Source organism: Microcebus murinus, chromosome 16 (genome assembly GCF_040939455.1).
Source record: "Microcebus murinus isolate Inina chromosome 16, M.murinus_Inina_mat1.0, whole genome shotgun sequence".
Lineage (NCBI taxonomy): Eukaryota > Metazoa > Chordata > Mammalia > Primates > Cheirogaleidae > Microcebus > Microcebus murinus.
This window is the reverse complement of record NC_134119.1, coordinates 55,688,907-55,712,795: the sequence shown is the minus strand read 5'-3', so window position 1 is coordinate 55,712,795 and position 23,889 is coordinate 55,688,907. Positions and strand designations below refer to the sequence as shown.

The 23,889-nt window shown below is 62.3% G+C and overlaps 6 pseudogenes; all 6 read right to left on the bottom strand.

Annotated features, from left to right (window-relative positions):
• Positions 1–3,412: 3,412 nt before the first annotated feature.
• LOC142861296 (uncharacterized) lies at positions 3,413–3,531 on the bottom strand (annotated as a pseudogene).
• Positions 3,532–7,417: 3,886 nt separating this feature from the next.
• Positions 7,418–7,536, bottom strand: LOC142861294 (uncharacterized; annotated as a pseudogene).
• Positions 7,537–11,435: 3,899 nt separating this feature from the next.
• Positions 11,436–11,554, bottom strand: LOC142861293 (uncharacterized; annotated as a pseudogene).
• A 3,800-nt stretch (positions 11,555–15,354) lies between these two features.
• Positions 15,355–15,473, bottom strand: LOC142861292 (uncharacterized; annotated as a pseudogene).
• Positions 15,474–19,362: 3,889 nt separating this feature from the next.
• LOC142861291 (uncharacterized) lies at positions 19,363–19,481 on the bottom strand (annotated as a pseudogene).
• Positions 19,482–23,370: 3,889 nt separating this feature from the next.
• Positions 23,371–23,489, bottom strand: LOC142861290 (uncharacterized; annotated as a pseudogene).
• Positions 23,490–23,889: the final 400 nt, after the last annotated feature.

Sequence of the window (23,889 nt, the reverse complement as noted above, 5' to 3'; positions counted from 1 at the left end):
CGCTCGCCCTTTGACCCCAGCCGGGGGGCCGCCCTCCCCCACAACCCCTTTCAGCTGCGCCCCCCACCCTGTGGCCCGGCGGCCGCCTATTCCCCCGGGCCAGGGCTGGGGCACAGCGCACGGGGGAGGGGAGCGAGTGTATGGGGCGTGTCTCTCTCTCTCTCTCTCTCTCTCTCTCTCTCTCTCTCTCTCTCTCTCTCTCTCTCTCTCTCTCTCTCTCTCTCGACGTGTCCCATGGGTGGGGGTGGTGGCGTGGTTTGTGGGGCGCTGAAGAAATCAGTCCCCTCCATCTCCTCCCTCTGGAAAACACCCAAGCCCTTTGAGAACTGCCCGCACCGCTACCGTGGGGGGCCGGGACCCTCCTCTGTGTCCTCCTGTGGCCCAGTCCAAGGGGCCTGGGCCTGGCCGGGGCTGCATTGGACCCCAACCACCCTGGCGTGTGGACTCGCTAAAAATCGGCGATTAGATATTGGAATTCCAGCGTCATTGAGGTCATTTCACTAATGAGTGCACCGCAAAGAGTTTCCTAATCCATCTGTGAGGGTGGCAACCGAAAGAGAATTTGAAAGCTGACAGAATAGGCGAGGAAAGGCATAGGAGATTTCCACACCCAGTAAGGAAGCCTTTCCCGAAATGGAAGAAAGAAAGGAGCAAACAGAGACACCGGTAGCCCGCCCGGATCACAGTCTGCCCCTGAGAGAAAGTACCCTGACCAGGTTCACCCGTGGGTGGGTGGCGAGCTAGCGGCATTCAGAAGAGCCAGGCCCGCAGTCTGTGCAGAAGACACCTGCACTCGGGCGTGTGTGGCGGCACGATTCCCAAGCAGCTCCAGATGTTAAACCAAGGAGAAGCCAGGGAGTTCCCAACGCCCCAGGTGTCCTCAGCCCACGACTGGCTGCTGTGGGGAAGCGAAGCCCGGCTTCCTTGTCTCAGAGCGGGGCAACCAGGAGGTGTGATGTCCACCCCGGGGTTCCCAGGAGGATCAGGCTGAAGCTGGGACTTGGCCTGAAAGTGTCCCCTCGCATGGCCACCCCCTTCCCCTTCCTGCTCCTCTACTCCTGGTGCCCCTCCATCCAGGGGCCAGACCTTAAAGAGTCACCCGCAAGAGAATCCTGGTCCCAAAGGAGCCTTCTGGGGGACCCGTGCTGAGAGAGGTTGTGGGCATGGGCCCGCTGGGGCTCTGGCCCGACCCAGGGCTGAGAGATGCCACCTCCCAGCTCTGGGTCCCTGCAGGAATGGTTGGCAAGCACAGGGCCGGGTCCTCCAAAGCCCAGGTGCAGGGAGCCCAGGCCAAGCAGCCTGTGGAAGAAGCCACATGCTGTGCCACCCCGGGGAACACGACTGCAGGCCACGGCCCTTCCCACCTCCTCCTCCTCCTCCTCCTCCTCCCTCCTCCTCCTCCTCCTCCTCCTCTCCCACCCCGCCCCCGCCCCGCCCCACATGGCACAGGGCCCAGAGACACCTCAGACACTTGCTACCCAAAGTGCAAAGGGCATCAGTTGCTCCTCCAAACCGCCCCCCCCAGCCCAGCAGACCGCGTTGTCCAGCCCAGCCCCCGGGCCTCCCTGGGGTGCCCAGCAACAAAAGTGCGACACCCACCGGACCCTCAATCTCAGTTTTCGGATGTTTTTGCCACTCTAAGGACCCGCAGGCCAGCTGGGCCTTCTGGCAGGACAGAGAGCCCCGGAATCCGACGTGGAGAGCTGGTGTACGTCCCCATGAGGAGGCGGTCCCCACCTCCGCGGCTATCCCCTTGCGGGGAGCGGCAGCCGCGGGGCCTCAGAGAAGACACCAGGCTGGGCCCCCACGGCACAGCGGGAGCACGTCCCCCGCAGGCCACTTAGCGACGGCGGCCAGCCGGCGGACGGTTGGGTTGCGCGAGACGCTGCGGACGGTGACGGCCCGGGCGGGGAGGAGCGTGTCAGGCAGGGGCAGAGGACGGGAAGGAGTCAGTCAGGCAGGGGCCGTGGAGGGGACGGGCTGGGTAAGGGTTAGGGTTAGAGTCAGGGCACAAGTCACAATCGCAAAGACCTGGAAGCGACCCGAGTGCCCATCGACCCACGAGTGGGTAAATAAAATGTGGCGCGTGGACACCACGGAGTGCTATTCGGCTATGAGGAGCAGCGGTGAGGGGGCACCTCTCGTGGTTCTCCTGGCCAGAGCTGGAACCCGTTCCAGTAAGCCAAGTATCCCAAGAATGGACACACGAGCACCACGTGCTCGCGCTCACCAGCAAATGGGTACGAACCGATGGACACCTAAGTGGACACAGAGGAATCACCTTCTTCGGGTGGGTGTCGGGCGGGTGGGGGGAGGGGATGGGCATACACATCCATTAGGAATGGGGTGGGTGCGCACCGACTGGGGGATGGGCGCACTTGAAGCTCTGACCCGAGGGGGGAGGCTGGGAGAGGGCAACGCACCCGACCTTAACATTGGTGCCCCCACAATATGCTGGAACAACATGAGAGGTAAATGAATAAGAACACGGGGGGGGGGGAGGGGGGCACGGGCAACACATGTCACCTTAATACTTGGACTCCCATCATCTGCTTGAAAAGAGAGAGGAAAGAAAATGCAATAATAGAGATAAGAGACACTTTTTAAAAATAATGAATCCGGCCGGGCGCTGTGGCTCACGCCTGTAATCCTAGCTCTTGGGAGGCCGAGGCGGGCGGATTGCTCAAGGTCAGGAGTTCAAAACCAGCCTGAGCAAGAGCGAGACTCCGTCTCTACTATAAATAGAAAGAAATTAATTGGCCAACTGATATATATATAAAGAATTAGCGGGGCATGGTGGCGCATGCCTGCAGTCCCAGCTACCCGGGAGGCTGAGGCAGAAGGATCACTCGAGCCCAGGAGTTTGAAGTTGCTGTGAGCTAGGCTGACGCCACGGCACTCACTCTAGCCTGGGCAACAAACCGAGACTCTGTCTCAAAAAAAAAAAAAAAAAAAATGAATCCGAAGAGAAAAGTAAAAGGAGGCCTGTGGAGCAGGTCTGGGTGTGACTCCGGATCCCCCAACATCAGGTGCCACCACCAAAGATTCCTACGTGTAGCCCATAGAACCCCAAAAGCAACGGGACGAGTTCTGGTCACATACTCCCTCAAAATGACATCCTGGCCTTCTTCTGGAACTCCCTCCCCTCTCAGACTCTCAAGGTTTCCTCCAGCGTGTGTCGGTTCCCACAGAGCAGACCTTTGGTCTGAGACCTGACAGTCCAGAAGCCACGCATGCTGCCGCGTGGCGGCGGTGTCGCGGCTCGGGACAAGAGGAGGCCCCACGGTGCGGGCTGGGGCGCCAGGCACCGCGGCGGGCGCTGAGGGTGGGGGTCACCCCCACCCCGGGCCGCCCCCGCACTCCCAGAAACGGGACAGAACCAGAGGCAAAAAAAAAAAAAAAAAGAAGAAGAAGCCTACGGCACCCGGGATTCCCGGGCGGTCTCCCATCCAAGTTCTAACCAGGCCCCACCCTGCTTAGCTTCCGAGACCAGACGGGATCGGGCGCGTTCGGGGTGGTGTGGCCGTGGACGGCGGAGGGCGCCCCTGCCCCGCTCAAGAAGCCGAGCCTCTCTGCGCTTCCCCGCCGCCTCCTCCCGCCCCAGGCCCCGCGCCGGGCCGGGCCTGTTGAGTTCTGTTGAGTTCGCCGGCCGGGTCCGGCGGGCTCCGAGGGACGGGGGTGACAGGCGGGGCGGGCAGGGAGCGGCGGGCCGGGGTTGGGGGCTGTCTCTCTATACACACACACTCACACTCACACTCACTCACTCACTCACTCACACTCACACAAGATGCGCCTCCACGGCTGGACCCGCCAAGGTGGAGCCCTTCCAGCCCCCCTCCTCTCCTCGCCTGGCCTCCTTCACCTCCCCGCCCCCCACCCCCAGCGCGCCGCGGCCGCTGACTGCGCACGGGCGGGCGGGGCGCTCGCCCTTTGACCCCAGCCGGGGGCCGCCCTCCCCCACAACCCCTTTCAGCTGCGCCCCCCACCCTGTGGCCCGGCGGCCGCCTATTCCCCCGGGCCAGGGCTGGGGCACAGCGCACGGGGGAGGGGAGCGAGTGTATGGGGCGTGTCTCTCTCTCTCTCTCTCTCTCTCTCTCTCTCTCTCTCTCTCTCTCTCTCTCTCTCTCTCTCTCGACGTGTCCCATGGGTGGGGTGGGGTGGCGTGGTTTGTGGGGCGCTGAAGAAATCAGTCCCCTCCATCTCCTCCCTCTGGAAAACACCCAAGCCCTTTGAGAACTGCCCGCACCGCTACCGTGGGGGCCGGGACCCTCCTCTGTGTCCTCCTGTGGCCCAGTCCAAGGGGCCTGGGCCTGGCCGGGGCTGCATTGGACCCCAACCACCCTGGCGTGTGGACTCGCTAAAAATCGGCGATTAGATATTGGATTCCAGCGTCATTGAGGTCATTTCACTAATGAGTGCACCGCAAAGAGTTTCCTAATCCATCTGTGAGGGTGGCAACCGAAAGAGAATTTGAAAGCTGACAGAATAGGCGAGGAAAGGCATAGGAGATTTCCACACCCAGTAAGGAAGCCTTTCCCGAAATGGAAGAAAGAAAGGAGCAAACAGAGACACCGGTAGCCCGCCCGGATCACAGTCTGCCCCTGAGAGAAAGTACCCTGACCAGGTTCACCCGTGGGTGGGTGGCGAGCTAGCGGCATTCAGAAGAGCCAGGCCCGCAGTCTGTGCAGAAGACACCTGCACTCGGGCGTGTGTGGCGGCACGATTCCCAAGCAGCTCCAGATGTTAAACCAAGGAGAAGCCAGGGAGTTCCCAACGCCCCAGGTGTCCTCAGCCCACGACTGGCTGCTGTGGGAATGCGAAGCCCGGCTCCTTGTCTCAGAGCGGGGCAACCAGGAGGTGTGATGTCCACCCCGGGGTTCCCAGGAGGATCAGGCTGAAGCTGGGACTTGGCCTGAAAGTGTCCCCTCGCATGGCCACCCCCTTCCCCTTCCTGCTCCTCTACTCCTGGTGCCCCTCCATCCAGGGGCCAGACCTTAAAGAGTCACCCGCAAGAGAATCCTGGTCCCAAAGGAGCCTTCTGGGGGACCCGTGCTGAGAGAGGTTGTGGGCATGGCCCGCTGGGGCTCTGCCCGACCCAGGGCTGAGAGATGCCACCTCCCAGCTCTGGGTCCCTGCAGGAAGTGTTGGCAAGCACAGGGCCAGTCCTCCAAAGGCCCAGGTGCAGGGAGTCCAGGCCAAGCAGCCTGTGGAAGAAGCCACATGCTGTGCCACGCCGGGGAACACGACTGCAGGCCACGGCCCTTCCCACCTCCTCCTCCTCCTCCTCCTCCTCCTCCTCCTCCTCCTCCTCCCACCCCGCCCCCGCCCCCGCCCCCACATGGCACAGGGCCCAGAGACACCTCAGACACTTGCTACCCAAAGTGCAAAGGGCATCAGTTGCTCCTCCAAACCGCCCCCCCCAGCCCAGCAGACCGCGTTGTCCAGCCAGCCCCCGGGCCTCCCTGGGGTGCCCAGCACAAAAGTGCAGACACCCACCGGACCCTCAATCTCAGTTTTCGGATGTTTTTGCCACTCTAAGGACCCGCAGGCCAGCTGGGCCTTCTGGCAGGACAGAGAGCCCCGGAATCCGACGTGGAGAGCTGGGTGTACGTCCCCATGAGGAGGCGGTCCCCACCTCCGCGGCTATCCCCTTGCGGGGAGCGGCAGCCCCGGGGCCTCAGAGAAGACACCAGGCTGGGCCCCCACGGCACAGCGGGAGCACGTCCCCCGCAGGCCACTTAGCGACGGCGGCCAGCCGGCGGACGGTTGGGTTGCGCGAGACGCTGCGGCCGCCCTGCTACCGGGTTCCTGGGAGGGCGTCCTGGAACCAGCGTCCACACCAAGCCCTTGGAAGGCCCAGGCGACGGAGGAGCCCCGTCAGGCAGGGGCCGAGGACGGTGACGGCCCGGGCGGGGAGGAGCGTGTCAGGCAGGGGCAGAGGACGGGAAGGAGTCAGTCAGGCAGGGGCCGTGGAGGGGACGGGCTGGGTAAGGGTTAGGGTTAGAGTCAGGGCACAAGTCACAATCGCAAAGACCTGGAAGCGACCCGAGTGCCCATCGACCCACGAGTGGGTAAATAAAATGTGGCACGTGGACACCACGGAGTGCTATTCGGCTATGAGGAGCAGCGGTGAGGGGGCACCTCTCGTGGTTCTCCTGGCCAGAGCTGGAACCCGTTCCAGTAAGCCAAGTATCCCAAGAATGGACACACGAGCACCACGTGCTCGCGCTCACCAGCAAATGGGTACGAACCGATGGACACCTAAGTGGACACAGAGGAATCACCTTCTTCGGGTGGGTGTCGGGCGGGTGGGGGGAGGGGATGGGCATACACATCCATTAGGAATGGGGTGGGTGCGCACCGACTGGGGGATGGGCGCACTTGAAGCTCTGACCCGAGGGGGGAGGCTGGGAGAGGGCAACGCACCCGACCTTAACATTGGTGCCCCCACAATATGCTGGAACAACATGAGAGGTAAATGAATAAGAACACGGGGGGGGGAGGGGGGCACGGGCAACACATGTCACCTTAATACTTGGACTCCCATCATCTGCTTGAAAAGAGAGAGAAAAGAAAATGCAATAATAGAGATAAGAGACACTTTTTAAAAATAATGAATCCGGCCGGGCGCTGTGGCTCACGCCTGTAATCCTAGCTCTTGGGAGGCCGAGGCGGGCGGATTGCTCAAGGTCAGGAGTTCAAAACCAGCCTGAGCAAGAGCGAGACTCCGTCTCTACTATAAATAGAAAGAAATTAATTGGCCAACTGATATATATATAAAGAATTAGCGGGGCATGGTGGCGCATGCCTGCAGTCCCAGCTACCCGGGAGGCTGAGGCAGAAGGATCACTCGAGCCCAGGAGTTTGAAGTTGCTGTGAGCTAGGCTGACGCCACGGCACTCACTCTAGCCTGGGCAACAAACCGAGACTCTGTCTCAAAAAAAAAAAAAAAAAAAAAAAATGAATCCGAAGAGAAAAGTAAAAGGAGGCCTGTGGAGCAGGTCTGGGTGTGACTCCGGATCCCCCAACATCAGGTGCCACCACCAAAGATTCCTACGTGTAGCCCATAGAACCCCAAAAGCAACGGGACGAGTTCTGGTCACATACTCCCTCCAAATGACATCCTGGCCTTCTTCTGGAACTCCCTCCCCTCTCAGACTCTCAAGGTTTCCTCCAGCGTGTGTCGGTTCCCACAGAGCAGACCTTTGGTCTGAGACCTGACAGTCCAGAAGCCACGCATGCTGCCGCGTGGCGGCGGTGTCGCGGCTCGGGACAAGAGGAGGCCCCACGGTGCGGGCTGGGGCGCCAGGCACCGCGGCGGGCGCTGAGGGTGGGGGTCACCCCCACCCCGGGCCGCCCCCGCACTCCCAGAAACGGGACAGAACCAGAGGCAAAAAAAAAAAAAAAAAGAAGAAGAAGCCTACGGCACCCGGGATTCCCGGGCGGTCTCCCATCCAAGTTCTAACCAGGCCCCACCCTGCTTAGCTTCCGAGACCAGACGGGATCGGGCGCGTTCGGGGTGGTGTGGCCGTGGACGGCGGAGGGCGCCCCTGCCCCGCTCAAGAAGCCGAGCCTCTCTGCGCTTCCCCGCCGCCTCCTCCCGCCCCAGGCCCCGCGCCGGGCCGGGCCTGTTGAGTTCTGTTGAGTTCGCCGGCCGGGTCCGGCGGGCTCCGAGGGACGGGGGTGACAGGCGGGGCGGGCAGGGAGCGGCGGGCCGGGGTTGGGGGCTGTCTCTCTATACACACACACTCACACTCACACTCACTCACTCACTCACACTCACACAAGATGCGCCTCCACGGCTGGACCCGCCAAGGTGGAGCCCTTCCAGCCCCCCTCCTCTCCTCGCCTGGCCTCCTTCACCTCCCCGCCCCCCACCCCCAGCGCGCCGCGGCCGCTGACTGCGCACGGGCGGGCGGGGCGCTCGCCCTTTGACCCCAGCCGGGGGCCGCCCTCCCCCACAACCCCTTTCAGCTGCGCCCCCCACCCTGTGGCCCGGCGGCCGCCTATTCCCCCGGGCCAGGGCTGGGGCACAGCGCACGGGGGAGGGGAGCGAGTGTATGGGGCGTGTCTCTCTCTCTCTCTCTCTCTCTCTCTCTCTCTCTCTCTCTCTCTCTCTCTCTCTCTCTCTCTCTCTCTCTCTCGACGTGTCCCATGGGTGGGGTGGGGTGGCGTGGTTTGTGGGGCGCTGAAGAAATCAGTCCCCTCCATCTCCTCCCTCTGGAAAACACCCAAGCCCTTTGAGAACTGCCCGCACCGCTACCGTGGGGGCCGGGACCCTCCTCTGTGTCCTCCTGTGGCCCAGTCCAAGGGGCCTGGGCCTGGCCGGGGCTGCATTGGACCCCAACCACCCTGGCGTGTGGACTCGCTAAAAATCGGCGATTAGATATTGGATTCCAGCGTCATTGAGGTCATTTCACTAATGAGTGCACCGCAAAGAGTTTCCTAATCCATCTGTGAGGGTGGCAACCGAAAGAGAATTTGAAAGCTGACAGAATAGGCGAGGAAAGGCATAGGAGATTTCCACACCCAGTAAGGAAGCCTTTCCCGAAATGGAAGAAAGAAAGGAGCAAACAGAGACACCGGTAGCCCGCCCGGATCACAGTCTGCCCCTGAGAGAAAGTACCCTGACCAGGTTCACCCGTGGGTGGGTGGCGAGCTAGCGGCATTCAGAAGAGCCAGGCCCGCAGTCTGTGCAGAAGACACCTGCACTCGGGCGTGTGTGGCGGCACGATTCCCAAGCAGCTCCAGATGTTAAACCAAGGAGAAGCCAGGGAGTTCCCAACGCCCCAGGTGTCCTCAGCCCACGACTGGCTGCTGTGGGAATGCGAAGCCCGGCTCCTTGTCTCAGAGCGGGGCAACCAGGAGGTGTGATGTCCACCCCGGGGTTCCCAGGAGGATCAGGCTGAAGCTGGGACTTGGCCTGAAAGTGTCCCCTCGCATGGCCACCCCCTTCCCCTTCCTGCTCCTCTACTCCTGGTGCCCCTCCATCCAGGGGCCAGACCTTAAAGAGTCACCCGCAAGAGAATCCTGGTCCCAAAGGAGCCTTCTGGGGGACCCGTGCTGAGAGAGGTTGTGGGCATGGCCCGCTGGGGCTCTGCCCGACCCAGGGCTGAGAGATGCCACCTCCCAGCTCTGGGTCCCTGCAGGAAGTGTTGGCAAGCACAGGGCCGGTCCTCCAAAGGCCCAGGTGCAGGGAGCCCAGGCCAAGCAGCCTGTGGAAGAAGCCACATGCTGTGCCACCCCGGGGAACACGACTGCAGGCCACGGCCCTTCCCACCTCCTCCTCCTCCTCCTCCTCCTCCTCCTCCTCCTCCTCCTCCTCCTCCCACCCCGCCCCCGCCCCCGCCCCCACATGGCACAGGGCCCAGAGACACCTCAGACACTTGCTACCCAAAGTGCAAAGGGCATCAGTTGCTCCTCCAAACCGCCCCCCCCAGCCCAGCAGACCGCGTTGTCCAGCCAGCCCCCGGGCCTCCCTGGGGTGCCCAGCACAAAAGTGCAGACACCCACCGGACCCTCAATCTCAGTTTTCGGATGTTTTTGCCACTCTAAGGACCCGCAGGCCAGCTGGGCCTTCTGGCAGGACAGAGAGCCCCGGAATCCGACGTGGAGAGCTGGGTGTACGTCCCCATGAGGAGGCGGTCCCCACCTCCGCGGCTATCCCCTTGCGGGGAGCGGCAGCCGCGGGGCCTCAGAGAAGACACCAGGCTGGGCCCCCACGGCACAGCGGGAGCACGTCCCCCGCAGGCCACTTAGCGACGGCGGCCAGCCGGCGTACGGTTGGGTTGCGCGAGACGCTGCGGCCGCCCTGCTACCGGGTTCCTGGGAGGGCGTCCTGGAACCAGCGTCCACACCAAGCCCTTGGAAGGCCCAGGCGACGGAGGAGCCCCGTCAGGCAGGGGCCGAGGACGGTGACGGCCCGGGCGGGGAGGAGCGTGTCAGGCAGGGGCAGAGGACGGGAAGGAGTCAGTCAGGCAGGGGCCGTGGAGGGGACGGGCTGGGTAAGGGTTAGGGTTAGAGTCAGGGCACAAGTCACAATCGCAAAGACCTGGAAGCGACCCGAGTGCCCATCGACCCACGAGTGGGTAAATAAAATGTGGCACGTGGATACCACGGAGTGCTATTCGGCTATGAGGAGCAGCGGTGAGGGGGCACCTCTCGTGGTTCTCCTGGCCAGAGCTGGAACCCGTTCCAGTAAGCCAAGTATCCCAAGAATGGACACACGAGCACCACGTGCTCGCGCTCACCAGCAAATGGGTACGAACCGATGGACACCTAAGTGGACACAGAGGAATCACCTTCTTCGGGTGGGTGTCGGGCGGGTGGGGGGAGGGGATGGGCATACACATCCATTAGGAATGGGGTGGGTGCGCACCGACTGGGGGATGGGCGCACTTGAAGCTCTGACCCGAGGGGGGAGGCTGGGAGAGGGCAACGCACCCGACCTTAACATTGGTGCCCCCACAATATGCTGGAACAACATGAGAGGTAAATGAATAAGAACACGGGGGGGGGGAGGGGGGCACGGGCAACACATGTCACCTTAATACTTGGACTCCCATCATCTGCTTGAAAAGAGAGAGGAAAGAAAATGCAATAATAGAGATAAGAGACACTTTTTAAAAATAATGAATCCGGCCGGGCGCTGTGGCTCACGCCTGTAATCCTAGCTCTTGGGAGGCCGAGGCGGGCGGATTGCTCAAGGTCAGGAGTTCAAAACCAGCCTGAGCAAGAGCGAGACTCCGTCTCTACTATAAATAGAAAGAAATTAATTGGCCAACTGATATATATATAAAGAATTAGCGGGGCATGGTGGCGCATGCCTGCAGTCCCAGCTACCCGGGAGGCTGAGGCAGAAGGATCACTCGAGCCCAGGAGTTTGAAGTTGCTGTGAGCTAGGCTGACGCCACGGCACTCACTCTAGCCTGGGCAACAAACCGAGACTCTGTCTCAAAAAAAAAAAAAAAAAAAAAAAATGAATCCGAAGAGAAAAGTAAAAGGAGGCCTGTGGAGCAGGTCTGGGTGTGACTCCGGATCCCCCAACATCAGGTGCCACCACCAAAGATTCCTACGTGTAGCCCATAGAACCCCAAAAGCAACGGGACGAGTTCTGGTCACATACTCCCTCAAAATGACATCCTGGCCTTCTTCTGGAACTCCCTCCCCTCTCAGACTCTCAAGGTTTCCTCCAGCGTGTGTCGGTTCCCACAGAGCAGACCTTTGGTCTGAGACCTGACAGTCCAGAAGCCACGCATGCTGCCGCGTGGCGGCGGTGTCGCGGCTCGGGACAAGAGGAGGCCCCACGGTGCGGGCTGGGGCGCCAGGCACCGCGGCGGTCGCTGAGGGTGGGGGTCACCCCCACCCCGGGCCGCCCCCGCACTCCCAGAAACGGGACAGAACCAGAGGCAAAAAAAAAAAAAAAAAGAAGAAGAAGCCTACGGCACCCGGGATTCCCGGGCGGTCTCCCATCCAAGTTCTAACCAGGCCCCACCCTGCTTAGCTTCCGAGACCAGACGGGATCGGGCGCGTTCGGGGTGGTGTGGCCGTGGACGGCGGAGGGCGCCCCTGCCCTGCTCAAGAAGCCGAGCCTCTCTGCGCTTCCCCGCCGCCTCCTCCCGCCCCAGGCCCCGCGCCGGGCCGGGCCTGTTGAGTTCTGTTGAGTTCGCCGGCCGGGTCCGGCGGGCTCCGAGGGACCGGGGTGACAGGCGGGGCGGGCAGGGAGCGGCGGGCCGGGGTTGGGGGCTGTCTCTCTATACACACACACTCACACTCACACTCACTCACTCACTCACACTCACACAAGATGCGCCTCCACGGCTGGACCCGCCAAGGTGGAGCCCTTCCAGCCCCCCTCCTCTCCTCGCCTGGCCTCCTTCACCTCCCCGCCCCCCACCCCCAGCGCGCCGCGGCCGCTGACTGCGCACGGGCGGGCGGGGCGCTCGCCCTTTGACCCCAGCCGGGGGCCGCCCTCCCCCACAACCCCTTTCAGCTGCGCCCCCCACCCTGTGGCCCGGCGGCCGCCTATTCCCCCGGGCCAGGGCTGGGGCACAGCGCACGGGGGAGGGGAGCGAGTGTATGGGGCGTGTGTGACTCTCTCTCTCTCTCTCTCTCTCTCTCTCTCTCTCTCTCTCTCTCTCTCTCTCTCTCTCTCTCTCTCTCTCTCTCGACGTGTCCCATGGGTGGGGTGGGGTGGCGTGGTTTGTGGGGCACTGAAGAAATCAGTCCCCTCCATCTCCTCCCTCTGGAAAACACCCAAGCCCTTTGAGAACTGCCCGCACCGCTACCGTGGGGGCCGGGACCCTCCTCTGTGTCCTCCTGTGGCCCAGTCCAAGGGGCCTGGGCCTGGCCGGGGCTGCATTGGACCCCAACCACCCTGGCGTGTGGACTCGCTAAAAATCGGCGATTAGATATTGGATTCCAGCGTCATTGAGGTCATTTCACTAATGAGTGCACCGCAAAGAGTTTCCTAATCCATCTGTGAGGGTGGCAACCGAAAGAGAATTTGAAAGCTGACAGAATAGGCGAGGAAAGGCATAGGAGATTTCCACACCCAGTAAGGAAGCCTTTCCCGAAATGGAAGAAAGAAAGGAGCAAACAGAGACACCGGTAGCCCGCCCGGATCACAGTCTGCCCCTGAGAGAAAGTACCCTGACCAGGTTCACCCGTGGGTGGGTGGCGAGCTAGCGGCATTCAGAAGAGCCAGGCCCGCAGTCTGTGCAGAAGACACCTGCACTCGGGCGTGTGTGGCGGCACGATTCCCAAGCAGCTCCAGATGTTAAACCAAGGAGAAGCCAGGGAGTTCCCAACGCCCCAGGTGTCCTCAGCCCACGACTGGCTGCTGTGGGAATGCGAAGCCCGGCTCCTTGTCTCAGAGCGGGGCAACCAGGAGGTGTGATGTCCACCCCGGGGTTCCCAGGAGGATCAGGCTGAAGCTGGGACTTGGCCTGAAAGTGTCCCCTCGCATGGCCACCCCCTTCCCCTTCCTGCTCCTCTACTCCTGGTGCCCCTCCATCCAGGGGCCAGACCTTAAAGAGTCACCCGCAAGAGAATCCTGGTCCCAAAGGAGCCTTCTGGGGGACCCGTGCTGAGAGAGGTTGTGGGCATGGCCCGCTGGGGCTCTGCCCGACCCAGGGCTGAGAGATGCCACCTCCCAGCTCTGGGTCCCTGCAGGAAGTGTTGGCAAGCACAGGGCCGGTCCTCCAAAGGCCCAGGTGCAGGGAGCCCAGGCCAAGCAGCCTGTGGAAGAAGCCACATGCTGTGCCACCCCGGGGAACACGACTGCAGGCCACGGCCCTTCCCACCTCCTCCTCCTCCTCCTCCTCCTCCTCCTCCTCCTCCTCCTCCTCCTCCTCCCACCCCGCCCCCGCCCCCGCCCCCACATGGCACAGGGCCCAGAGACACCTCAGACACTTGCTACCCAAAGTGCAAAGGGCATCAGTTGCTCCTCCAAACCGCCCCCCCCAGCCCAGCAGACCGCGTTGTCCAGCCAGCCCCCGGGCCTCCCTGGGGTGCCCAGCACAAAAGTGCAGACACCCACCGGACCCTCAATCTCAGTTTTCGGATGTTTTTGCCACTCTAAGGACCCGCAGGCCAGCTGGGCCTTCTGGCAGGACAGAGAGCCCCGGAATCCGACGTGGAGAGCTGGGTGTACGTCCCCATGAGGAGGCGGTCCCCACCTCCGCGGCTATCCCCTTGCGGGGAGCGGCAGCCGCGGGGCCTCAGAGAAGACACCAGGCTGGGCCCCCACGGCACAGCGGGAGCACGTCCCCCGCAGGCCACTTAGCGATGGCGGCCAGCCGGCGGACGGTTGGGTTGCGCGAGACGCTGCGGACGGTGACGGCCCGGGCGGGGAGGAGCGTGTCAGGCAGGGGCAGAGGACGGGAAGGAGTCAGTCAGGCAGGGGCCGTGGAGGGGACGGGCTGGGTAAGGGTTAGGGTTAGAGTCAGGGCACAAGTCACAATCGCAAAGACCTGGAAGCGACCCGAGTGCCCATCGACCCACGAGTGGGTAAATAAAATGTGGCGCGTGGACACCACGGAGTGCTATTCGGCTATGAGGAGCAGCGGTGAGGGGGCACCTCTCGTGGTTCTCCTGGCCAGAGCTGGAACCCGTTCCAGTAAGCCAAGTATCCCAAGAATGGACACACGAGCACCACGTGCTCGCGCTCACCAGCAAATGGGTACGAACCGATGGACACCTAAGTGGACACAGAGGAATCACCTTCTTCGGGTGGGTGTCGGGCGGGTGGGGGGAGGGGATGGGCATACACATCCATTAGGAATGGGGTGGGTGCGCACCGACTGGGGGATGGGCGCACTTGAAGCTCTGACCCGAGGGGGGAGGCTGGGAGAGGGCAACGCACCCGACCTTAACATTGGTGCCCCCACAATATGCTGGAACAACATGAGAGGTAAATGAATAAGAACACGGGGGGGGGGAGGGGGGCACGGGCAACACATGTCACCTTAATACTTGGACTCCCATCATCTGCTTGAAAAGAGAGAGGAAAGAAAATGCAATAATAGAGATAAGAGACACTTTTTAAAAATAATGAATCCGGCCGGGCGCTGTGGCTCACGCCTGTAATCCTAGCTCTTGGGAGGCCGAGGCGGGCGGATTGCTCAAGGTCAGGAGTTCAAAACCAGCCTGAGCAAGAGCGAGACTCCGTCTCTACTATAAATAGAAAGAAATTAATTGGCCAACTGATATATATATAAAGAATTAGCGGGGCATGGTGGCGCATGCCTGCAGTCCCAGCTACCCGGGAGGCTGAGGCAGAAGGATCACTCGAGCCCAGGAGTTTGAAGTTGCTGTGAGCTAGGCTGACGCCACGGCACTCACTCTAGCCTGGGCAACAAACCGAGACTCTGTCTCAAAAAAAAAAAAAAAAAAAAATGAATCCGAAGAGAAAAGTAAAAGGAGGCCTGTGGAGCAGGTCTGGGTGTGACTCCGGATCCCCCAACATCAGGTGCCACCACCAAAGATTCCTACGTGTAGCCCATAGAACCCCAAAAGCAACGGGACGAGTTCTGGTCACATACTCCCTCAAAATGACATCCTGGCCTTCTTCTGGAACTCCCTCCCCTCTCAGACTCTCAAGGTTTCCTCCAGCGTGTGTCGGTTCCCACAGAGCAGACCTTTGGTCTGAGACCTGACAGTCCAGAAGCCACGCATGCTGCCGCGTGGCGGCGGTGTCGCGGCTCGGGACAAGAGGAGGCCCCACGGTGCGGGCTGGGGCGCCAGGCACCGCGGCGGGCGCTGAGGGTGGGGGTCACCCCCACCCCGGGCCGCCCCCGCACTCCCAGAAACGGGACAGAACCAGAGGCAAAAAAAAAAAAAAAAAGAAGAAGAAGCCTACGGCACCCGGGATTCCCGGGCGGTCTCCCATCCAAGTTCTAACCAGGCCCCACCCTGCTTAGCTTCCGAGACCAGACGGGATCGGGCGCGTTCGGGGTGGTGTGGCCGTGGACGGCGGAGGGCGCCCCTGCCCCGCTCAAGAAGCCGAGCCTCTCTGCGCTTCCCCGCCGCCTCCTCCCGCCCCAGGCCCCGCGCCGGGCCGGGCCTGTTGAGTTCTGTTGAGTTCGCCGGCCGGGTCCGGCGGGCTCCGAGGGACGGGGGTGACAGGCGGGGCGGGCAGGGAGCGGCGGGCCGGGGTTGGGGGCTGTCTCTCTATACACACACACTCACACTCACACTCACTCACTCACTCACTCACACTCACACAAGATGCGCCTCCACGGCTGGACCCGCCAAGGTGGAGCCCTTCCAGCCCCCCTCCTCTCCTCGCCTGGCCTCCTTCACCTCCCCGCCCCCCACCCCCAGCGCGCCGCGGCCGCTGACTTTGCACGGGCGGGCGGGGCGCTCGCCCTTTGACCCCAGCCGGGGGCCGCCCTCCCCCACAACCCCTTTCAGCTGCGCCCCCCACCCTGTGGCCCGGCGGCCGCCTATTCCCCCGGGCCAGGGCTGGGGCACAGCGCACGGGGGAGGGGAGCGAGTGTATGGGGCGTGTCTCTCTCTCTCTCTCTCTCTCTCTCTCTCTCTCTCTCTCTCTCTCTCTCTCTCTCTCTCTCTCTCGACGTGTCCCATGGGTGGGGTGGGGTGGCGTGGTTTGTGGGGCGCTGAAGAAATCAGTCCCCTCCATCTCCTCCCTCTGGAAAACACCCAAGCCCTTTGAGAACTGCCCGCACCGCTACCGTGGGGGCCGGGACCCTCCTCTGTGTCCTCCTGTGGCCCAGTCCAAGGGGCCTGGGCCTGGCCGGGGCTGCATTGGACCCCAACCACCCTGGCGTGTGGACTCGCTAAAAATCGGCGATTAGATATTGGATTCCAGCGTCATTGAGGTCATTTCACTAATGAGTGCACCGCAAAGAGTTTCCTAATCCATCTGTGAGGGTGGCAACCGAAAGAGAATTTGAAAGCTGACAGAATAGGCGAGGAAAGGCATAGGAGATTTCCACACCCAGTAAGGAAGCCTTTCCCGAAATGGAAGAAAGAAAGGAGCAAACAGAGACACCGGTAGCCCGCCCGGATCACAGTCTGCCCCTGAGAGAAAGTACCCTGACCAGGTTCACCCGTGGGTGGGTGGCGAGCTAGCGGCATTCAGAAGAGCCAGGCCCGCAGTCTGTGCAGAAGACACCTGCACTCGGGCGTGTGTGGCGGCACGATTCCCAAGCAGCTCCAGATGTTAAACCAAGGAGAAGCCAGGGAGTTCCCAACGCCCCAGGTGTCCTCAGCCCACGACTGGCTGCTGTGGGAATGCGAAGCCCGGCTCCTTGTCTCAGAGCGGGGCAACCAGGAGGTGTGATGTCCACCCCGGGGTTCCCAGGAGGATCAGGCTGAAGCTGGGACTTGGCCTGAAAGTGTCCCCTCGCATGGCCACCCCCTTCCCCTTCCTGCTCCTCTACTCCTGGTGCCCCTCCATCCAGGGGCCAGACCTTAAAGAGTCACCCGCAAGAGAATCCTGGTCCCAAAGGAGCCTTCTGGGGGACCCGTGCTGAGAGAGGTTGTGGGCATGGCCCGCTGGGGCTCTGCCCGACCCAGGGCTGAGAGATGCCACCTCCCAGCTCTGGGTCCCTGCAGGAAGTGTTGGCAAGCACAGGGCCAGTCCTCCAAAGGCCCAGGTGCAGGGAGTCCAGGCCAAGCAGCCTGTGGAAGAAGCCACATGCTGTGCCACGCCGGGGAACACGACTGCAGGCCACGGCCCTTCCCACCTCCTCCTCCTCCTCCTCCTCCTCCTCCTCCTCCTCCTCCTCCCACCCCGCCCCCGCCCCCGCCCCCACATGGCACAGGGCCCAGAGACACCTCAGACACTTGCTACCCAAAGTGCAAAGGGCATCAGTTGCTCCTCCAAACCGCCCCCCCCAGCCCAGCAGACCGCGTTGTCCAGCCAGCCCCCGGGCCTCCCTGGGGTGCCCAGCACAAAAGTGCAGACACCCACCGGACCCTCAATCTCAGTTTTCGGATGTTTTTGCCACTCTAAGGACCCGCAGGCCAGCTGGGCCTTCTGGCAGGACAGAGAGCCCCGGAATCCGACGTGGAGAGCTGGGTGTACGTCCCCATGAGGAGGCGGTCCCCACCTCCGCGGCTATCCCCTTGCGGGGAGCGGCAGCCCCGGGGCCTCAGAGAAGACACCAGGCTGGGCCCCCACGGCACAGCGGGAGCACGTCCCCCGCAGGCCACTTAGCGACGGCGGCCAGCCGGCGGACGGTTGGGTTGCGCGAGACGCTGCGGCCGCCCTGCTACCGGGTTCCTGGGAGGGCGTCCTGGAACCAGCGTCCACACCAAGCCCTTGGAAGGCCCAGGCGACGGAGGAGCCCCGTCAGGCAGGGGCCGAGGACGGTGACGGCCCGGGCGGGGAGGAGCGTGTCAGGCAGGGGCAGAGGACGGGAAGGAGTCAGTCAGGCAGGGGCCGTGGAGGGGACGGGCTGGGTAAGGGTTAGGGTTAGAGTCAGGGCACAAGTCACAATCGCAAAGACCTGGAAGCGACCCGAGTGCCCATCGACCCACGAGTGGGTAAATAAAATGTGGCACGTGGACACCACGGAGTGCTATTCGGCTATGAGGAGCAGCGGTGAGGGGGCACCTCTCGTGGTTCTCCTGGCCAGAGCTGGAACCCGTTCCAGTAAGCCAAGTATCCCAAGAATGGACACACGAGCACCACGTGCTCGCGCTCACCAGCAAATGGGTACGAACCGATGGACACCTAAGTGGACACAGAGGAATCACCTTCTTCGGGTGGGTGTCGGGCGGGTGGGGGGAGGGGATGGGCATACACATCCATTAGGAATGGGGTGGGTGCGCACCGACTGGGGGATGGGCGCACTTGAAGCTCTGACCCGAGGGGGGAGGCTGGGAGAGGGCAACGCACCCGACCTTAACATTGGTGCCCCCACAATATGCTGGAACAACATGAGAGGTAAATGAATAAGAACACGGGGGGGGGGAGGGGGGCACGGGCAACACATGTCACCTTAATACTTGGACTCCCATCATCTGCTTGAAAAGAGAGAGAAAAGAAAATGCAATAATAGAGATAAGAGACACTTTTTAAAAATAATGAATCCGGCCGGGCGCTGTGGCTCACGCCTGTAATCCTAGCTCTTGGGAGGCCGAGGCGGGCGGATTGCTCAAGGTCAGGAGTTCAAAACCAGCCTGAGCAAGAGCGAGACTCCGTCTCTACTATAAATAGAAAGAAATTAATTGGCCAACTGATATATATATAAAGAATTAGCGGGGCATGGTGGCGCATGCCTGCAGTCCCAGCTACCCGGGAGGCTGAGGCAGAAGGATCACTCGAGCCCAGGAGTTTGAAGTTGCTGTGAGCTAGGCTGACGCCACGGCACTCACTCTAGCCTGGGCAACAAACCGAGACTCTGTCTCAAAAAAAAAAAAAAAAAAAAAAAATGAATCCGAAGAGAAAAGTAAAAGGAGGCCTGTGGAGCAGGTCTGGGTGTGACTCCGGATCCCCCAACATCAGGTGCCACCACCAAAGATTCCTACGTGTAGCCCATAGAACCCCAAAAGCAACGGGACGAGTTCTGGTCACATACTCCCTCCAAATGACATCCTGGCCTTCTTCTGGAACTCCCTCCCCTCTCAGACTCTCAAGGTTTCCTCCAGCGTGTGTCGGTTCCCACAGAGCAGACCTTTGGTCTGAGACCTGACAGTCCAGAAGCCACGCATGCTGCCGCGTGGCGGCGGTGTCGCGGCTCGGGACAAGAGGAGGCCCCACGGTGCGGGCTGGGGCGCCAGGCACCGCGGCGGGCGCTGAGGGTGGGGGTCACCCCCACCCCGGGCCGCCCCCGCACTCCCAGAAACGGGACAGAACCAGAGGCAAAAAAAAAAAAAAAAAGAAGAAGAAGCCTACGGCACCCGGGATTCCCGGGCGGTCTCCCATCCAAGTTCTAACCAGGCCCCACCCTGCTTAGCTTCCGAGACCAGACGGGATCGGGCGCGTTCGGGGTGGTGTGGCCGTGGACGGCGGAGGGCGCCCCTGCCCCGCTCAAGAAGCCGAGCCTCTCTGCGCTTCCCCGCCGCCTCCTCCCGCCCCAGGCCCCGCGCCGGGCCGGGCCTGTTGAGTTCTGTTGAGTTCGCCGGCCGGGTCCGGCGGGCTCCGAGGGACGGGGGTGACAGGCGGGGCGGGCAGGGAGCGGCGGGCCGGGGTTGGGGGCTGTCTCTCTATACACACACACTCACACTCACACTCACTCACTCACTCACACTCACACAAGATGCGCCTCCACGGCTGGACCCGCCAAGGTGGAGCCCTTCCAGCCCCCCTCCTCTCCTCGCCTGGCCTCCTTCACCTCCCCGCCCCCCACCCCCAGCGCGCCGCGGCCGCTGACTGCGCACGGGCGGGCGGGGCGCTCGCCCTTTGACCCCAGCCGGGGGCCGCCCTCCCCCACAACCCCTTTCAGCTGCGCCCCCCACCCTGTGGCCCGGCGGCCGCCTATTCCCCCGGGCCAGGGCTGGGGCACAGCGCACGGGGGAGGGGAGCGAGTGTATGGGGCGTGTCTCTCTCTCTCTCTCTCTCTCTCTCTCTCTCTCTCTCTCTCTCTCTCTCTCTCTCTCTCTCGACGTGTCCCATGGGTGGGGTGGGGTGGCGTGGTTTGTGGGGCGCTGAAGAAATCAGTCCCCTCCATCTCCTCCCTCTGGAAAACACCCAAGCCCTTTGAGAACTGCCCGCACCGCTACCGTGGGGGCCGGGACCCTCCTCTGTGTCCTCCTGTGGCCCAGTCCAAGGGGCCTGGGCCTGGCCGGGGCTGCATTGGACCCCAACCACCCTGGCGTGTGGACTCGCTAAAAATCGGCGATTAGATATTGGATTCCAGCGTCATTGAGGTCATTTCACTAATGAGTGCACCGCAAAGAGTTTCCTAATCCATCTGTGAGGGTGGCAACCGAAAGAGAATTTGAAAGCTGACAGAATAGGCGAGGAAAGGCATAGGAGATTTCCACACCCAGTAAGGAAGCCTTTCCCGAAATGGAAGAAAGAAAGGAGCAAACAGAGACACCGGTAGCCCGCCCGGATCACAGTCTGCCCCTGAGAGAAAGTACCCTGACCAGGTTCACCCGTGGGTGGGTGGCGAGCTAGCGGCATTCAGAAGAGCCAGGCCCGCAGTCTGTGCAGAAGACACCTGCACTCGGGCGTGTGTGGCGGCACGATTCCCAAGCAGCTCCAGATGTTAAACCAAGGAGAAGCCAGGGAGTTCCCAACGCCCCAGGTGTCCTCAGCCCACGACTGGCTGCTGTGGGAATGCGAAGCCCGGCTCCTTGTCTCAGAGCGGGGCAACCAGGAGGTGTGATGTCCACCCCGGGGTTCCCAGGAGGATCAGGCTGAAGCTGGGACTTGGCCTGAAAGTGTCCCCTCGCATGGCCACCCCCTTCCCCTTCCTGCTCCTCTACTCCTGGTGCCCCTCCATCCAGGGGCCAGACCTTAAAGAGTCACCCGCAAGAGAATCCTGGTCCCAAAGGAGCCTTCTGGGGGACCCGTGCTGAGAGAGGTTGTGGGCATGGCCCGCTGGGGCTCTGCCCGACCCAGGGCTGAGAGATGCCACCTCCCAGCTCTGGGTCCCTGCAGGAAGTGTTGGCAAGCACAGGGCCGGTCCTCCAAAGGCCCAGGTGCAGGGAGCCCAGGCCAAGCAGCCTGTGGAAGAAGCCACATGCTGTGCCACCCCGGGGAACACGACTGCAGGCCACGGCCCTTCCCACCTCCTCCTCCTCCTCCTCCTCCTCCTCCTCCTCCTCCTCCTCCTCCTCCCACCCCGCCCCCGCCCCCGCCCCCACATGGCACAGGGCCCAGAGACACCTCAGACACTTGCTACCCAAAGTGCAAAGGGCATCAGTTGCTCCTCCAAACCGCCCCCCCCAGCCCAGCAGACCGCGTTGTCCAGCCAGCCCCCGGGCCTCCCTGGGGTGCCCAGCACAAAAGTGCAGACACCCACCGGACCCTCAATCTCAGTTTTCGGATGTTTTTGCCACTCTAAGGACCCGCAGGCCAGCTGGGCCTTCTGGCAGGACAGAGAGCCCCGGAATCCGACGTGGAGAGCTGGGTGTACGTCCCCATGAGGAGGCGGTCCCCACCTCCGCGGCTATCCCCTTGCGGGGAGCGGCAGCCGCGGGGCCTCAGAGAAGACACCAGGCTGGGCCCCCACGGCACAGCGGGAGCACGTCCCCCGCAGGCCACTTAGCGACGGCGGCCAGCCGGCGTACGGTTGGGTTGCGCGAGACGCTGCGGCCGCCCTGCTACCGGGTTCCTGGGAGGGCGTCCTGGAACCAGCGTCCACACCAAGCCCTTGGAAGGCCCAGGCGACGGAGGAGCCCCGTCAGGCAGGGGCCGAGGACGGTGACGGCCCGGGCGGGGAGGAGCGTGTCAGGCAGGGGCAGAGGACGGGAAGGAGTCAGTCAGGCAGGGGCCGTGGAGGGGACGGGCTGGGTAAGGGTTAGGGTTAGAGTCAGGGCACAAGTCACAATCGCAAAGACCTGGAAGCGACCCGAGTGCCCATCGACCCACGAGTGGGTAAATAAAATGTGGCACGTGGACACCACGGAGTGCTATTCGGCTATGAGGAGCAGCGGTGAGGGGGCACCTCTCGTGGTTCTCCTGGCCAGAGCTGGAACCCGTTCCAGTAAGCCAAGTATCCCAAGAATGGACACACGAGCACCACGTGCTCGCGCTCACCAGCAAATGGGTACGAACCGATGGACACCTAAGTGGACACAGAGGAATCACCTTCTTCGGGTGGGTGTCGGGCGGGTGGGGGGAGGGGATGGGCATACACATCCATTAGGAATGGGGTGGGTGCGCACCGACTGGGGGATGGGCGCACTTGAAGCTCTGACCCGAGGGGGGAGGCTGGGAGAGGGCAACGCACCCGACCTTAACATTGGTGCCCCCACAATATGCTGGAACAACATGAGAGGTAAATGAATAAGAACACGGGGGGGGGAGGGGGGCACGGGCAACACATGTCACCTTAATACTTGGACTCCCATCATCTGCTTGAAAAGAGAGAGAAAAGAAAATGCAATAATAGAGATAAGAGACACTTTTTAAAAATAATGAATCCGGCCGGGCGCTGTGGCTCACGCCTGTAATCCTAGCTCTTGGGAGGCCGAGGCGGGCGGATTGCTCAAGGTCAGGAGTTCAAAACCAGCCTGAGCAAGAGCGAGACTCCGTCTCTACTATAAATAGAAAGAAATTAATTGGCCAACTGATATATATATAAAGAATTAGCGGGGCATGGTGGCGCATGCCTGCAGTCCCAGCTACCCGGGAGGCTGAGGCAGAAGGATCACTCGAGCCCAGGAGTTTGAAGTTGCTGTGAGCTAGGCTGACGCCACGGCACTCACTCTAGCCTGGGCAACAAACCGAGACTCTGTCTCAAAAAAAAAAAAAAAAAAAAAAAAAAATGAATCCGAAGAGAAAAGTAAAAGGAGGCCTGTGGAGCAGGTCTGGGTGTGACTCCGGATCCCCCAACATCAGGTGCCACCACCAAAGATTCCTACGTGTAGCCCATAGAACCCCAAAAGCAACGGGACGAGTTCTGGTCACATACTCCCTCAAAATGACATCCTGGCCTTCTTCTGGAACTCCCTCCCCTCTCAGACTCTCAAGGTTTCCTCCAGCGTGTGTCGGTTCCCACAGAGCAGACCTTTGGTCTGAGACCTGACAGTCCAGAAGCCACGCATGCTGCCGCGTGGCGGCGGTGTCGCGGCTCGGGACAAGAGGAGGCCCCACGGTGCGGGCTGGGGCGCCAGGCACCGCGGCGGGCGCTGAGGGTGGGGGTCACCCCCACCCCGGGCCGCCCCCGCACTCCCAGAAACGGGACAGAACCAGAGGCAAAAAAAAAAAAAAAAAGAAGAAGAAGCCTACGGCACCCGGGATTCCCGGGCGGTCTCCCATCCAAGTTCTAACCAGGCCCCACCCTGCTTAGCTTCCGAGACCAGACGGGATCGGGCGCGTTCGGGGTGGTGTGGCCGTGGACGGCGGAGGGCGCCCCTGCCCCGCTCAAGAAGCCGAGCCTCTCTGCGCTTCCCCGCCGCCTCCTCCCGCCCCAGGCCCCGCGCCGGGCCGGGACTGTTGAGTTCTGTTGAGTTCGCCGGCCGGGTCCGGCGGGCTCCGAGGGACGGGGGTGACAGGCGGGGCGGGCAGGGAGCGGCGGGCCGGGGTTGGGGGCTGTCTCTCTATACACACACACTCACACTCACACTCACTCACTCACTCACACTCACACAAGATGCGCCTCCACGGCTGGACCCGCCAAGGTGGAGCCCTTCCAGCCCCCCTCCTCTCCTCGCCTGGCCTCCTTCACCTCCCCGCCCCCCACCCCCAGCGCGCCGCGGCCGCTGACTGCGCACGGGCGGGCGGGGCGCTCGCCCTTTGAC